This window comes from Nanorana parkeri, unplaced genomic scaffold, assembly GCF_000935625.1.
Source record: "Nanorana parkeri isolate BGI_ZX_2015 unplaced genomic scaffold, ASM93562v1 scaffold2087, whole genome shotgun sequence".
Taxonomy (NCBI): Eukaryota; Metazoa; Chordata; class Amphibia; order Anura; family Dicroglossidae; genus Nanorana; species Nanorana parkeri.
In genome coordinates, this window is record NW_017308355.1 from 40,919 (window position 1) to 58,202 (window position 17,284).

Below are 17,284 nucleotides of genomic sequence, written 5' to 3' on the forward strand. Positions count from 1 at the left end.
CTCCCTCCGGGCTGTGAATGCAGAAGTGATGTGTATTACATCACTTTCGCATTCACCTGTCAGTCATCTGGCTGCTATAGCCAGAGAAAAGAAGCTGATGAAGCAGATGTCTGCTTCATCAGCTTCTTTTGGGGTCCACAGGTGACATTAGGGGTCCTAAAGACGCCTAATGTCTCAATAAAGAGAACCTGTCAGTATGCTTTGCTATTATATAGGGGGATTGTTATCCCCCTATATAATAGCAATAACAATAAGTGCAAAAAAAAAATATAAATAAAAGTCACATATAAAAAAAGTTTAGAAAAAACCCCCAAAATGTTTAACTCCCCTACCCCCACGTTTACGCACATATAAACGTAAATATGCGTCCGGTGCACCAGCGCGCAAAAACGACTATTGCGCTACACACGTTACATATCGCCTCGAACGTCGCAGTGAGAGCAATAATTTTAGGGCCATCAATCACTGATAACACTAAACTGATGAGCGGTAAAAGCTTTTAAAGCGTCGCCTGTGGCCAATTTTGGGTATTATCGTTTTTTTGAGGTTTCGTGCACGCAATTTTAAGGCTTGACATGTTTGGTGTCTTTTTACCCGACGTGACCCCGTCTTTTATATTTTACCAAAAAATTGGGTAATAATAAATGTTTTATCATTTAATATAGGGGAAACATTTTTTTTTGTAACATTTCGGTAATTTTTCCTTTTAATATAGTAAAAAATAAAATAAAATTTCAGTACAGCGTTGCATGACGGAATAAATGTCAGTCAAAGTACCGCAGCACTGAATACTGAAAAATGGCCTGGATGGGAAGGGGGTTTAACACCGCGGATGTCAACTGGTTAAACAAATATACATTACCCAAGCACTTAACCTTCATCATGTTTCTGAACAGCTCCAACTCTTTCATCTCTGCTTCCCAGAACTTCTTGTCACAATGCTTCTCAAACACTATTTTTTTTTCCTTTCCATACTTCCCACTTCCAAAGCTCTCGTCTTCCTCATAGCCCTTTAGTCCCCCTTCTTTCCTTAGAGCAGTGGTTGTCAACCTGTATAACCTCAGGACCCACATTTGTCCTTGGTCATTAAGTCGCACCACACTGGAACGCACAGCAGTACCACATGTTCCGGTGCTATCGATCAAACTGTGGGCAGGTGTGTTTAGGGTGCCATTTAAATTAATTGCAATGCAGCGCACCTCCACACACAATCTCACACACTCGGCTGCTGTGCCGTGATGGAGCTCCACCCATACGTACATTGCTTGCACAGCTCCCTTGTGCGCCCTGTAGATGTGCCGGGAGCCAGAATATGATGTCACTCCGTTCCAGGCACCTCTACAGGACACGTGAGGGAGCAGTATGCAATGCACGTATGGATGGAGCTCCCTCGTAGCCATAGCCCCACCCCACCTCAAGATGACACTCGGTGCTGGGCAGCATATTATGAATGGCTGTTCGGCACGGCAACTGACAGTGCTGCACTATGGGGGAGGCCGAGGAGCCTCTCGCCTAGTGCAGTGGAATGCATGCCGCGACCCACTGAACATGGGGTCGCACCCACTTTTGGGTCATGACCCACCAGTTGAGAACCATGGCCTTAGAGCCACAAAGGGTCATTTAGTTCAATGCATCACTAGAGCCTCCCAGATCCCTTCCCTTCTTGTCTCCACCTGTCATGTGACATATCACATAACTAGAGATGGGCAGGAAGTCTGAATTGTGAGGACACAGAGAGTGTAGGGAGGGACACAGTCTTAGAGCTTCCAAAAACCTCTTACGAAACCCTAGCTCCCTCATATCTCTTTAGTCCCCCTACTTCCCTACGGAGCTACACAGGGCCCCCTAGTTCAATGAACCCCTCAGAGTCTCCCGGATCCCTTCCCATCCTTCATCCCACTGACATGGATGTCAAGGCAGTCCTCTTCAGAATGACACCACTGATGCAGCAGGATTTTTTCCCCCCTGCTGTCACTGATGCATTGGCACTTTTTTGTCCCATTAAGACTAATCGAGCATTTTTTCACAGTTGTCACAAGAACAGGTGTACCTATTATAAGATTTTGCCCCTGTTCTAGTAACAACTGTAAAATGTTGGATTTCCCATCACATTCAGTCTCAGTGACAATGGCCACCAGGAGGAATCGAGAGGGGGCGAATCCTTTTAATTCTGCTTAAAACTAAAAAAAGAAAATGTTTTGGCTATGCATACACTTAATATTTCCCCTCGCATACCCTTGAGGTCAGTAGCCACAGGTTGTATAATCTGTGGTTGAGGTACTGAAACTGTTGAGTAAGGAGATATGGGTTTTTTTTAACTGTAAGGTATAGCAAAGGGCAGTGGCTTTGTACAAAGAGAGTATTTCTCCTAAGCCATTAGGGATTAGGGAACCTTGACTTGATATCTACAATGAAAGTACAGAGCGAGACTTCCGGTTCCGGCGCCTGATGTAGTGGTAGCAGACGAGAAGAGCTCCCGCGCGGCCAGGGCTACAACAGATATAAAATCCTACTCCAGTAAGCCGAATAACCCTGCAACGACTCCAAGACACTCTCTCCCCTTCCATATGGAAAGATTCCTGTTGAAACGCCGCTGTACACCTCGCGGCAAAGCCACCCCTAATCGCGGAAAACGGCCGTTACCTTCCAAGATGGCCGACCTTAATGGCAAGCCGGACATTAGTGCCTCTTCGGATGAAGACTTGCCAACGCGATCTGACCATAGCCTCATAGCGGCTGAAGTGGCGAAATTACTGAAGCCCACCATTCAGGACGTGGTGCACAAAGCGGTTACCAAGGGCATCCAAACCCTACGACAGGAGCTTTTGAATCAGGCCCAAAGAATTTCAGACGCCAAACAACGCAACGTGCTTCTGGAAGAGAACGCGAATGCTTCCTCCTCGCACACCAAATCGACCCAACGGCACATCCACCTTGCCTCTTCCACCCTTCACCCAACCCCCTCACGGAACCCTCTCACGGCACCCATACTAAACCTTAGGTGGGTCCAACACTGATGTAACCAGGATCTGTTATCATCCTCTACCCAAAGCCCCTTTTTGGGGTCAACACATAATGGAGCGGCTAATTCGTTTACTCGTTTATTCGTTTATTGAAGTCATTATACGTACTGTGTTTGTTTATGTATGTTAGATAACTTACCAGGCATTATACTCTGTATTTTGAACTGTACGATACCTTCATAACCCTCTCTGGTTTCTTATGAACCAAGGGACAAGCATTGTGGACACCGTTAATGATAACTTAAATATGTGACTTGCAATGTCCGCCCCTAAGCCTATGTTTATGTTTCTGTTTACACATCCCTGTAACGATGTATCGTACTGCTGTTTTACAACGTGACACTGCTGTACTGCTTTACTTTTCTTTACTAAAAATAAAAACTGTTTTCAAAAAAAAAAAAAAGAAAGTACAGAGCGCCTCGACGTGTGCAGAATAATTTTTCTATTTAAAAAAAAATAAATGTATTTATATTATTTCACAAACGATGCAAATAAACAAGCATAGAGTGTAGCCACAATGGGACAGAAAGTGTTATTCACAGAATCACTAGTGAAAATAAATGAATAGAAGCCTGAAAACAAATGCAGCCGCCACATCTAAGGGATAGTGAGCGGCAATAAAATATATTTTTGTTTTTGGGTTTATATACGATTTCAATATGGAAAGCTGAAATGCAGGTGATGGCCATGGATTACTGGACTGTGCACTTACTCATAGCACTTTGTACTACCTTACAAGATAAGCCTGTTATTGTGTGCTTTAATATATATATACACAACTTCTCCATACAAGATTTCCAGTTGGGAGGATTTATGTAATGTTTGTTTACTTGTTTTTTTGATAAGTAGCTCTGGCACTCAGTTTCTTGAAGTGTGTTTGTGATCCCTGATTTCACAGTAATGGTTATTAGTAGTCTTGAGTTGTTCTCTCTGTATTTTGCCCTTCTTTTGAGCTCAGCCCATTTTTAGACTGAAGAGCCCTTGTCTTAAATGTACTGACCATCATGTGACCAATTAGCAATTCTTTTTGTGTTCAGACATTCCAGTTTCAGTTGCAAAATCACAAATTCTTCCATGAGCTGATTGTCAGTAAGAGATAGAATCAAAGCCACAATGATCCTAAATTACTGGATAATAGTTTGAAAGTTTTTACATGACAAAGAACTGATTTTTTTTTTCTTTGTTATTAAATATTAATCTGTAGGTACATATACATGTACAGCTGGATGTAGAAATTAGAGCAGCCGTTTCTCCACTAGGGTGCCATGACACCCTGGGGTGCCTTATGGTATGTCATGAGTGCCTTAAAATTTTCACTAATGGGGGACACTGATGTATATGGGAGGGGCAAGCTTTGCATGCAAGGGGGGTTTCTGATGTAAAAGGCCACTGTGATGTGAAAGGGGGCTTCTTATGTAAAATGGGGGAACTCTAGTGTGAATGGGGGCTTCTTATGTGTAATGGAGGAACTCTAAAGTGAAGGGGGGATTCTTGTTGTTAAGGAAGGTGTCTAATGGGAACAGGGAGGCTTCTGATGTGAAATGGGGGATTCTGATGAGATGGAGGGTTCCTGAAGTGAAGCAGGATGGTAACTTTTATGTTAAGGGGGGAGGGGCTTCTTATATTAATGGGGGGAGCATCTGATGTGAAGAGGAGACTTTGATGGGTTTTTTTTGTTTTTTGTTACCCAGAGTCCCCACTTAAAATACATACCAGACCTTAATTTTGGAGGGAACCAGGCGTCTTTTTTTAGATTTAGACTGTCATTTAGACGTGCACTCGTGTTATCCAGGTTTGCGTGTTAATGCTTATGGGCAGTGAGGGGAACTGTAGTTATAACCCTCCAACTCTGGCTCATATTGGTTGAAAATACCCACATAGCCGACTAGCCTTGGTAAAGTACCAGCTATAGAGCTGACTCTATGGCCTGGGGATAAAGTGGAGCTAGCCTTTGTTTTTGGATAAACTCTGGAGTTGAAATGAAATTGCTGCAGCTGGGGCAGAACTGAAATCAGAATGGAACTGAGCTCCACAGTGAACATGTGCATCGGCAAAAAATTTGTTTCGTTTTCATACAGATTTTTCGTTATTTTGTTATTTACGGATTCGGGTCTGAAAGTCAATTCCTTTCGGGATTCAGATGAAACCCAAATTTTTGTTAGCGGTAGTATGTACGAATATTTGTTATGAATGAATTTTCATTGCAGCAAAGTGACATTAGGCAAAATAATTTTTTTTTTTTTTTGTTTTGTTTACAGTCCGCAGAAGAAGAAAAAAAAAAAAGACCATGAGGCCCCCCCCCACCCCCCCATGCTACTGTGTTCTATGACAGCTCAGAATGTCAAATGGGCGGAACCAGCCCTGTGACATCATAGCTTGCTCCGCCCATTTGTTTACATTCTGACTGGAGCTGTCATTTTGCAGCGAGTCTTTGTTGGGTTCGGACGGGCCGTGGTGCAGCGGGACTTTTTTTATTTCAGTGAGACGGCGAGCGTCCTTCATCGTGATTGACGCTGGATTACATCGATGGATCCATTATGAAGTGGAAGTAAAGGAACATTTCTTTTAAAAATGCCGATTGGTAGTTTTTTTTATGGCAGAAGAGATTGCCATAAAAGCTTCTTTCTACCATTCAGCATTTTTTTTTTCTTTCTGTGCACTGAGCCGCGCATGCAAGGAATTACAATCAAGTGGCCAAAGATGCCAAACCCGGGAGAGAACGGAGCCAAAAATGGTGTGCCAGGGAGGGAGGATCATGGCGCTGGAGGGGATCGGCTTAGTAGGTAAGTCTGCCTCAATGTGACTAATATGCTGTGCATATTAAAGCTCCAGAGTTTTTTTTTTATTACTTCTAAATTCCTTCCTTTCTAAAATCCTTAGAAATAAGTAGATGAAATGAAACTTCGGGGGACAGAGAGAAAAGGCTAAGTGTGATTCGGCTTTCCATCTAGATGGACTGGCCCAGGGGCGGACTGGGCCGGGGGGCAGGGTGGCAATTGCCCCCCGGGCCAGGCCTACCAAAAAACAAATAGTAACATAAATACTGTTCACCACAAGTAACACTTTTGAAGTTTAGCTGTTATTCTAACTGATAGGAGATGAAGACCCACGAAACAAGTCACATTGTTGTTTTACATCTTGTGACCTTCTAGTTTTGGATGCCTAAGGATTTGAGAGCCCAACATGCATTAAAGTTCTGCACATTATAATTTTAATTTTGCTTTTAGCAAGGGTCTACAAAAACACTGTAGCATTATGTTTTGTTTTTGCCGGTATATTGGTTAAACAATTAAACTGAAACCTTAAGTTAAAAGTAATACAATATTTGTGAAATACTGGGCCTTGGGGTATGGTAATTAATGTATACTGTATAGAAAGCAGTGTAGAGAAAGTATAGATTATTTTCAGTCATGACATATTTTTTTTTAATGTTTTACCTTTTAAAGTCATTTTTAATGTAAAAGCCAACATCTCCTGAATGTGAGACATAATAGTGAGCCGTACAACTCCCATACCTTGATATTATTACATAACTAACACTAAACTCATGATTTAAATCTTAAAAATGCATTAATGTACCTTAACTGTTAACAAAAATGTATCTTTTTTGTGTATCACTTGGCTGTAGATCCTGACAAGCTGAGTAGCTGCTGACACTGTCCTTCCTTCTGGAGGGTGGCCTATTTTTTTCCATATGTTCGATTTGAGGAAAAGTATCGGTACTTGTGCTCGGTCTGGAAAAAATGGTATTGGTGCATCCCTACTGAATTGTATTGAGATTGTAGTAAAGTAGCCACCGCTCCAAACTCGCTCACATGATAGACTACAATCTCAATACAATTCAGTAGGGATGCACTGATGCCATTTTTTGTAGACCGAGCACGAGTACCGATACTTTTCCTCAAGTACTCGCTGATACCAATTACTGATACCTATTTTGTAGTGTCATGTGACAGTTTTTCTAAAACAGTACAGACTAATTTAGGACGGTGTTGGGCTGTGTGTGGTTAATGCTGGGCAGCTCTGTGCTTTGCTGAGTGGGGTTAATGCTGGGCGGCTCTGTGCTGAGCTGTGTGGGGTTAATGCTGGGCGGCTCTGTGCTGGACTGTGTGGGGTTAATGCTGGGCGGCTCTGTGCTTTGCTGAGTGGGGTTAATGCTGGGCGGCTCTGTGCTTGGCTGTGTGGGGTTAATGCTGTGCGTCCCTGTGCTTTGCTTTGTGGGGTTAATGCCGGGCGCCTCTGTGCTTTGTGTTGCAGGGTTAATACTGCCCTCAGGTGCGTTGTGTGGCTCTGTGTTGTCTCTTACCCGGGTCCCGGTTGGCTCAGTGATAGTAGGTGGCATGGAGGATGAGGAGTTTTTGACCGGTGTTCCGGTGCTGTAAACAAGTGCTGTTGTTCACAGGAAGGCTTTTTCAGTGCTGGCTTCAGTCTAAAAATTTTAAGCACCGGTATCAGCGCTTAGCATTGGGGCAAACTGCCCATTATCAGCACCGATATCAGTACTAGTATCTGTGCATTCCCACAAATTATTGAACTAAACGTGAGATTGTAGTCCATCACAGGAGCGAGCTTGGAGCTGTGACTACTTTACAACACACACTGGGTCCATGGGGAACAAAAGTAGTCACCCTCCAGAAGGAAAGACAGTGTCAGAATGAAGTCAGAGATGTAAGACAAAACAAGAGAGGGGCGCCTTTTCCTAGTGCAGATCAGTTTTTATTTTTCAAGTAAAATGAGGATAGATAAGTGAATGGATACTCACAAGGATGGAAATATACAAGCATTAAGAACAGTGTGAAAACCGAACCGGATTAGTAGCAGTCTGTCAGATGCGTCCTATGTGCAGATCGATGTGCAAGAGTGTCGCCGTGTTTCCAGGGCACGCCCCCTTCGTCAGGACATTTTTCCTGACTTGTCCTGATGAAGGGGGCGTGCCCCGGAAACGCGTCAACACTCTTGCACATCGATCTGCACATAGGACGCTGTCAGACGTCCCAGGGAGCTAGTAGTGAGATGAGGAACCCACTGGCAATAAGCAGCTGACAGTCCAGAAACGCGGTACAAGTTTAGGGATAATCCAAGAGGGGTAGTCAATGTCCAATCCAGGTCGAGGCAGGCAGCGAAGGTTCAAAGGCGGAAGACAGTCCAAGGGTCGGTAATCGGGAAGGATACACAGGGGCAACAGGCAATAGGAGGATCAGCAGGGAGGCTAGGTGTTCACCATAAGGTGGAATAACTCAGCAATAAGCCAGAGCTCAGGCCAGGTTTTTATAGCCAGGGGAGGTAGGACCACCCCCTGGTCACCGAGGCAACCAGGAGGCCTCCCTCCCCGGGAACAAGATACTCCAGGTTGCGATGGTCGGTGTACACCACCACAGGGTTTTCGGCTCCCTCCAGCAAATGTCTCCATTCCTCCAGGGCGTCCTTGATGGCGAGCAGCTCCCTCTCACCGACATCATAGTTGCGTTCGGCCCCGGTGAGTTTACGGGAATAAAAGGCAACGGGATGGAGAAGCTGCTTCTCCCCTTGGACCTGGGAGAGAACGGCCCCGATGGCCCCCTCGGAGGCGTCGGTCTCCAGAAAAAACGGGCGAGAGGCGTCTGGTTGTACCAGTATAGGTGCCTGCGTGAACAGCCTCTTAAGGTGCTGGAATGCCTGTTGGACCGCCGGGGTCCATTCAAACAGGGTGTTGCTCCTGGTCAGTGCAGTGATGGGAGCGCAGATCGCTGAAAAGTTCCGAATGAATCGGCGGTAAAAATTGGCGAAGCCAATGAACTGCTGCACCATCCGCCTATTGCAGGGGACAGGCCAATTCTGGACGGCCTGGATCTTCCTGGGGTCCATCTCCACTCGGCCTGGGGATAGGATGTAGCCCAGGAACTCGATGGACGAAACTTCGAAGGTGCTTTTTTCAAGCTTGTCATAGAGCCTGTGGGTCCGCAGACGCTGGAGCACCGATTTGACATGACGTTTGTGTTGTGGCAGCGTTCTGGAAAAGACAAGGATATCGTCCAGGTATACCACAACATGGGTATCCAACAGGTCACGGAAGACGTCATTGACGAAGCACTGAAATGTGGCGGGGGCGTTACAGAGCCCGAAGGGCATGACAAGGTACTCGTAGTGCCCAAACCGTGAGCGGAATGCTGTCTTCCACTCATCCCCCTCCTTGACACGAATGAGATTGTAGGCCCCCCGGAGGTCGATTTTGGTGAAGAAACGGGCATCCTTGACTCTGTCCAGCAAGTCGGGAATGAGGGGGAGCGGGTACCGGTTCTTCTTGGTGATGTCGTTCAAGGCCCGGTAATCGACACAGGGCCGGAGACCCCCATCTTTTTTTCCCACGAAGAAGATGCCGGCCCCGACTGGAGAGGTCGAGGGGCGGATGAACCCCTTAGCTAGGCTCTCCTCTATGTAGTCCTTCAGGGCCCTGGTCTCGGGTTCGGACAGATTGTACAGGCGCCCGTACGGCAGTGGGGCTCCAGGGAGCAGGTCAATGGGGCAATCATAGGGCCTGTGTGGCGGCAAGGCGTCTGCTCCCTTTTTCTCAAAAACGTCGGCATAGTCCCGATATTTGTCAGGCAGTCTGTGTTCAACGGTGCCCAGAACCGTAGAAGGGCTTGGAGCCGGAGACGCGTGAACAGGAGGACCGAAGGGGGGCGTGAAGGTAATGGAGCCAGAGGTCCAGTTGATCGTGGGGTTGTGTCTCCTAAGCCAGGGGATGCCTAGAATGACTGGAAACAAGGGGGAAGGCACAATGTCCCACACGATCTTCTCGGAATGGTGAATACCGATGCGGAGGAGCAAGGGATGGGATTCCATGGCGATAGGTCCTGTCTTTAGGGTGCTGCCATCCACCAGATGCAGCTGGGATGGGTTCTTCTTAGGGCGCAACGGGATGCCTAGTTGGGAGGCCAGATCCTTGTCCATAAAACAGCTGCTTGCGCCCGAATCAATGATGGCAGAGAGGTCAATATCGTTCTTGCCCAGCTGCAGGGAAACAGGGATGGTGAGATGAGATGAGTTGTTATACATAGGTAGGTTAATGCATACCGTGGGTGCCTCCGGCCTACCTGTAGGGGGTTTGATGGGACAGTCCTTCAGGAAATGGCCCGGTTTTGCGCAGTACAAGCACAGATGCAGGGTTCGTCTCCTGGTTCTCTCCACCGTGGACAGGGGGCCCCGAACAGCCCCGATCTGCATCGGCTCCTCCTGGTTACCGTCTGCCGCCGCAGGAACAGATACCGGAACCGGAAGCAGTAAGGTCTCTGGCCGGCGCACCGGTGGAGGCGGGGTCTGTTGTCGCTCCTGTCGTCTCTCCCGGAAGCGGCGATCCAGGTGGGTCACTGAGTCCATCAGGCCCCCCAAGGAGCCCGACACCCCGATGCGGGCGAGCTCATCCTTGAGCTGCTCGGACAAGCCGATACGGAACTGGTCGATCAAGGCCACCTCGTTCAAGCCCGTATCCGGGGCTACCTCACGGAATTCCATGATGTAGTCCTCCACCGGACGTCTGCCCTGGCGGAGGGTGCGCAAGGTACCCCTGGCGGTTGAAGAACGCAGGGGGTCATCATAAAGTCTTTGCATAGCTGCGGCAAAGGACTCCCAGGATGCCAGCACTGGGTCATCGGCCTGTAGGAGTTGGTGCGCCCAGGTCTGGGGAGGCCCTGAGAGCAAGGAAATCGCCGTGCGTACCTTGACGAAGTCCGTGGCATATGTGCGAGGCTTCAGGGAAAACAACAGCTCGCAGGAAATGATGAAGGAGCGGTACTTCCTCCGATCGCCTGAAAACCGCTCAGGGAGGCTGACTGACGGCTCAGGAGACGCGTGAACAGGAGGACCGGAGGGGGGCGTGAAGGTGATGGAGCCAGAGGTCCAGTTGATCGTGGGGTTGTGTCTCCTAAGCCAGGGGATGCCCAGAATGACTGGAAACAAGGGGGAAGGCACAATGTCCCACACGATCTTCTCGGAATGGTGAATACCGATGCGGAGGAGCAAGGGATGGGATTCCATGGCGATAGGTCCTGTCTTTAGGGTGCTGCCATCCACCAGATGCAGCTGGGATGGGTTCTTCTTAGGGCGCAACGGGATGCCTAGTTGGGAGGCCAGATCCTTGTCCATAAAACAGCTGCTTGCGCCCGAATCAATGATGGCAGAGAGGTCAATATCGTTCTTGCCCAGCTGCAGGGAAACAGGGATGGTGAGATGAGATGAGTTGTTATAGTAGGTTAAAGCCTCCGGCCTACCTGTAGGGGGTTTGATGGGACAGTCCTTCAGGAAATGGCCCGGTTTTGTGCAGTACAAGCACAGATGCAGGGTTCGTCTCCTGGTTCTCTCCCCCGTGGACAGGGGGCCCCGAACAGCCCCGATCTGCATCGGCTCCTCCTAGTTACCCTCTGCCGCCGCAGGAACAGATACCGGAACCAGAAGCAGTAAGGTCTCTGGCCGGCGCACCGGTGGAGGCGGGGGTCTGTTGTCGCTCCTGTCGTCTCTCCCGTAAGCGGCGATCCAGGTGGGTCACTGAGTCCATCAGGCCCCCCAAGGAGCCCGACACCCCGATGCGGGCGAGCTCATCCTTGAGCTGCTCGGACAAGCCGATACGGAACTGGTCGATCAAGGCCACCTCGTTCAAGCCCGTATCCGGGGCTACCTCACGGAATTCCATGATGTAGTCCTCCACCGGACGTCTGCCCTGGCGGAGGGTGCGCAAGGTACCCCTGGCGGTTGAAGAACGCAGGGGGTCATCATAAAGTCTTTGCATAGCTGCGGCAAAGGACTCCCAGGATGCCAGCACTGGGTCATCGGCCTGTAGGAGTTGGTGCGCCCAGGTCTGGGGAGGCCCTGAGAGCAAGGAAATCGCCGTGCGTACCTTGACGAAGTCCGTGGCATATGTGCGAGGCTTCAGGGAAAACAACAGCTCGCAGGAAATGATGAAGGAGCGGTACTTCCTCCGATCGCCTGTAAACCGCTCAGCGAGGCTGACTGACGGCTCGCTAGAGACCACTTCCAGGGTGCGCGTCGGCGTAGGGGGAGGCGAGGGTGGTAGCGCGGTGCGTTCTGCGATGCGTTGCTCCTGTGTGGCAACCCTCTGCAGCAGGTGCTCATGACTGGCCTGCATCTCCTGCTTCCTGACAGACGCATCTGACAGACTGCTACTAATCCGGTTCGGTCTCCACACTGTTCTTAATGCTTGTGTATTTCCATCCTTGTGAGTATACATTCACTTATCTATCCTCATTTTACTTGAAAAATAAAAACTGATCTGCACTAGGAAAAGACACCCCTCTCTTGTTTTGTCTTACAGTGTCTTCAGTCTCCCTGACTGCATTCGGGCTGCCTCCCGCATAGATGCCAATATATTAACTCTGTCTAAAAGACTATATATGACAACCTCTGGCGCTCCTTGATTTATTACTTGAATTCAGAGACGATTTGAGGATCTACAGCTGAGTGATACACAAATAACATACATTTCTGTTAATAGTTAAGGTACTTGAATGCATTTTTTTAAGGTTTAGCTCCTGAATTTAGTGTCACTTTGAATCTATCACAAAAAGTCTCTTGGCCAAGTGCTAATGGTAATTATAAGTATAGTATAAAGCATTGTTTTGATATAGCTGGGGAATATGACCTTACTATTGCTTTTATTAAACATGGTATATAAACTTTGCTTACATATTATCAATATTTACCCTGTCACTATGTTACTATGTCACAATCCATCGCCGTAAGCATCAACGTTATATGGTACTTGATAATGGAACACTGTAACTAAACAGATTTAAACACGGATTGAAGCATATGTAGTCATCAATGCAACACAGGACTGTATCTATATCTGAAAAATCCAGAAAATTAACCAGCCAATTTGTGATGTTCTGTATCAATACCATTCTTAGTTATTCCCAGTGCACCAACAATCTGGATGTTATCAGCCTGATTAATAACTGTGGTCTAAATAATGTTAATCTATCTCTTCAGAGGTTCCAGTGCATTTGACATCGATACAATGGGTAGCACCTTCTAAGCGACCCCATAGTTGGACTATGTCCCCTTTTAATCACATCAGTAATGAACATATAGGACTCAATGGTCACAAAATACAATATATCATCATATGTAGGTCCATTAACCTCTATCCTGGGTAATCCTGATTTCCCACATGTCTTGAAGAGTAGGAGGTTTCTGAAGTGGGAGACTGCGAAGCATTCCCCAATGATACAGGCTGCTAATGCTTCAGGGGTATACCCTTTGTTGTATTTACACCCACGAGGTACATCTAGCATGGGTAGATTTCTGGAGTACTTACAACTCAAACATTTCTATCAACACTTGTGTTCACGGGGCATTGTACTCAGAGATTTGAGGATATTTGTATGAATAAAGCGGGAAATAAACATATGGTGTCCAAAGTATATAACATATTATTATAACACATGTATCTGCTCCCTCCTTATTATATTTGGAAATGGGAACGGGATCTGGGGCACTTGGTAGCAGGAAATGAGGAGTGGAACAAGGCTTTTCACTTAACTTTTAAATCAAGTATGGCAGCTAAAACACAGGAAAGAAACTATAAATATTAATTAGATGGTACAGATGCCCAACAGTAGTACATAAAATAAATCCCCAAGTGCTGGAGATGTGGAGCAGAAGAGAGGACAATGCTACTTATATGGTGGTCATGACAGTCATTTAGACCGTACCGGAGACTAATTTTGCAGGTAGGGCGTCACCTGATGGGATTAAGTCTGCTGGAGACCCCTGAGTTGGCACCTATGTCAATTCTGTCCAGTGACGGGATCAAAAAGAAGGCTAGCATGTCTCATATTGGAAGTAGCAAGGTCAATAATCACCCGGTACTGGAGGACATCAAACTTTCCACAGACCCAGGAATGGGTTAGTGAATTAAACAACATACTGCGCATGGATAAGCTTACAGCACGTTATTATAATAGGTATCATCTGTTTGAGGAGAAGTGGAGAACTTCGATTGATTTTTCAAGCTCATCCGAGATACAGGATTATTTGTATTTGATATCGATTAAGATTTCAGAACCAAACATCCAAGCCTTCTACTCGCAAAATTTGATTAGGAGATTATGATAAACACGCTTACTCCTTTCCGTCCCCCCCTCCTTTTTTTTATTTTGCGTGTTTGTTGTTGTTTTTTTTTGGGTGGGGTTGTGGTGGTAAGATTGTAGTGACTGTTTTTTAAGTGCAGGAAAATGGGAAGTGAAGAAAAGTATATAGGACAAATATGTATTGTATTAAGATGTGATGAAGGATGTGGATGTACAAAATTACAATGTAAGAGATAGAGATTGATAAAAAAAAAAAAAGATATTATTTAAAAAAAAAAAAGAAAAAGAAAGAACTTTCATTGCGCAATATATAAAGCCATACACTTTTATTCACAAAATTGGCTTACAAGGCAAAAAATATCGGCCAGCTAAAAACAGCACAGAGATGGGGGGTGATCCACCCCCCTTCTGAGGAAGTCACATGACGAAACGCGTCGAGGAGGGTAGATGCTAATTTATCAGACACGAGGCTCCACGCTTGTCTCTGTGCTGTTTTTAGCTGGCCGATATTTTTTGCCTTGTAAGCCAATTTTGTGAATAAAAGTGTATGGCTTTATATATTGCGCAATGAAAGTTCTTTCTTTTTCTTTTATTCATCTCTAAAAAACTCTGCGGGACAAACGGCAAAGCACTTTTGCTATTAACTAATCTGAAAAGATCGGACTCCTCATCCGTGAGTTATAGGCAACGGCTTAGAGGATAAAATCAACTGTTTCAGCTGCCGGGACTCGCAGAGAACACGTCTGTGCTAAAGCCCAATCACGGTACCACTCACTAAGAGTTTTCTACCAACCTCCCTTTGGTGAGTATCCACCCAAGAGGGGCAGTTCGGATCAATTCTAAGTACACCGCTATTTTTGCACATTTGTATATTTACACACGGAATCTACCGTTCACCTGCCACCCGAGAGGGACAGTTCGGATCAATTTCAAGTACACTGCTATTTTTGCATATTTGTATATTTGCACACGGAATCTACCGTTCACCTGGATTTCTTTATTCATTGGACACTGTTTTGATGTTTTTAAACACTTTTCGTTTATATAATTAATTGGAATGAAATTTATTGGTTTTAATTGTTTATTGTGTTAGAGTTAGAGTGGTTTTATATATATTTTTAGGAAGTTAGTCCTGTTTCATACATTTATATATTAGGTTCCAGACTGACCTCGCCAGAATACCTATTGTTCACTTTTTTGCACATATTTTTACCTTTAGCGCTTTGTTTCTTTCGATCATACTAGGATTTATCCCTTTTCAGAGCAGCTTTGGGTTTATTTATTCACACATATATTTTTAATTTATTAACTTAATTTAATTAATTTTTCATTTCAACTACCACCTCTCTCCAGAAGCGCAGATTTAACTGTTTACTCATATCCTTATGCCTACCCATTTTTCTCTGCTTCCGACACCACAAAGAAAATAAAATCACACCGCAGCCATGCCTCCTGCCCTGCAGTTCGATTGTCTGCAACAGAGCACGTGGCACAGCAATTCCCGCGGTGCGATTGCAAAAAATAGCGCATGCATTTTCCACCCCTCAGATGATGTGCATGTTCACATGTCCTAGTCACATGTGGTAGAGTTCTAGGAAATAAAGTGATATCTAGTAATCTGTCCTTATTCAGAATGGCCACTGTCAGATGACTGGGAAAGAAAAGAGAAATAAGGTATGAAAAAATTAAAAGCCGGCAATTATCTAGAAGTATATGTTTGTAGATTGTCATTACTGAACATTTCTAAAGGTGCCTTTGTTGCTATTATTATAAAGATATTGATAAAGTTCCTGTTTAAGTCTGCGTGGATAGATCTGTAAAAGCTTTGCATATCTGGACATTGCAATTCCCTCCTCCCAAATTTATCTTTGCAAACTAGCTCCAGCTCTGTTAGATTGCATGGGGATTAGGAGTGAACAGGGTTTTTTTTTTTTTCAAACAGTTCTGAATATACTTGGGAAGTTTTAGAATATAACAGTATAACATTATACTTTGTTTATCAGTAGCATATGACATTTAATCATGTAGGGACACCTTAGCAAACTCATAGATAAGCAAATATTGTACTGAGTACATAGGGTTACTGCCTGCATTGACAGTATTGTTTCTTTTTCTAAATTCACAATGGAATGATTGGAGCCTGGTTTTTCAGTGGATCTCCCAGAAGTTAGAAAATCTGTGTGTTTGATATTAATGTTTTCAATTTAGAAATGCAAGTTCGCTAACTTTAGGGACATCTTAATGTCTAGGTAGTTGAAAGAAATGCTTAAAACTGTATTGAAAAATATTTACATATTCTTATCAATCAGTAAATATGCTTTAAAATAAGCCCTGAATTACCTTTGTTGTTACAGTCACTGTGGAGCAATCCTCAAAGTCTCAATGGAAGCATAAACGTTGTTCAAGGCCTTTTTTCTTCTCTTCCTGTGCACTTTCTCTGTTATTATATTAGAAATTTGAAGGCTGGCAGATTGCCAACAAACTGTTGTCAATGGGGAGCTAGGCTACTGAGAGAAAGTGAGAGTAAAATTTCACCTGCAAACTTTAAAGTATAAATTATTTCACAGCGGCTGCACCTACAGAGGTCATTGAGTGCTGGTTTTAATATTTATTTACTGTTTTTGTAAAACTTTAAGGCATTCTGCCACCTAGTGGTGCAAGCACTGTCAACATCAGCTGTGGCAGATGCAGGAGGCGCTGGAAGTGCACTCCTATGTAGGGCTGCAACATTCGATGATGAGAATGGGCATTATCGATTTAGTTGATTGTTCGATTAGTTGAATCCGCAGCCACTCTGCTCCTCCATTCTCCTCCCCGCTGGTGCTGGCTGCAGCGGTCTGTGCACTTTTCAATCCCCACTGCTCTCCCCGCCTGTTTCGGCAGAGGCAGCGGAGACATAGACCACTGCAGCTGGCACCACCAGGGAGTAGAGACCGCTGTGCCTCTGCATTACCCCGCTGGTGCCCCTTTTCCTCTGCTGGTTCCCCCATTCCTCCGCTGCTCCCCCCCCTGCCTCCACTGCTGCACATGTAATTCCGCTGCTGCCCCAGTTCCTGTGTTGCTGCCCCCATGCCTCCGCTACTCCCCTGTGCCCCCTTTTCTGCCGGCGGTAGAAAGAAAGCGTCAAAACTCCCTTCAGAGGCTGAAAGCAATATCCAGCCTGCTATTGGCTATTTT

General features: G+C 45.6%; 1 protein-coding gene across 1 annotated transcript in view; it reads left to right on the forward strand.

Annotated features, from left to right (window-relative positions):
* LOC108800633 (amine oxidase [flavin-containing] A-like) overlaps positions 1 to 17,284 on the forward strand; it is a 98,122-nt gene that overhangs the window by 16,812 nt on the left and 64,026 nt on the right. The gene's annotated exons all lie outside the window — the stretch shown is intronic.